The 339-nt window shown below is 42.5% G+C and overlaps 1 protein-coding gene across 1 annotated transcript in view; it reads right to left on the bottom strand.

Annotated features, from left to right (window-relative positions):
* Window positions 1-339, bottom strand: part of LOC111647099 (tripartite motif-containing protein 16-like) — a 2455-nt gene that overhangs the window by 1882 nt on the left and 234 nt on the right. The window lies entirely within an intron of this gene.

Raw genomic sequence — 339 nt, 5'->3', positions numbered from 1 at the left:
ACAAATGGAGACACTTTGGGACTGTTGCTACTCTACCAAGAAGTGGACGTCCAGTCAAAATGACACCAAGAGCACAACAAAGACTCATCAATGAGGTAAACAAACAACCCCGAATGACAAAGATTTGAAGGCATCATTGGAACTGGCTAACATCTCTGTTCATGAGTCTACAATACGTAAAACATTGCACAGCAGGGTATCTACAGTAGGACACCACGAAGGAAGCCACTGCTTACTAAAAAGAACATTGCTGCACGCCTGAAGTATGCAAAAGAGCACATTGACACTCCACAGCGGTATTGGCAAAATGTTTTGTGGACTGATGAAACTAAGATTGAA

This window comes from Seriola lalandi, unplaced genomic scaffold (assembly GCF_002814215.2).
Source record: "Seriola lalandi dorsalis isolate HSWRI2012SDOR001 ecotype SW California unplaced genomic scaffold, Sedor1 jcf7180002054982, whole genome shotgun sequence".
Lineage (NCBI taxonomy): Eukaryota > Metazoa > Chordata > Actinopteri > Carangiformes > Carangidae > Seriola > Seriola lalandi.
Note: the sequence above shows the minus strand (reverse complement) of the source record. Positions and strands in the feature narration are given on the sequence as shown.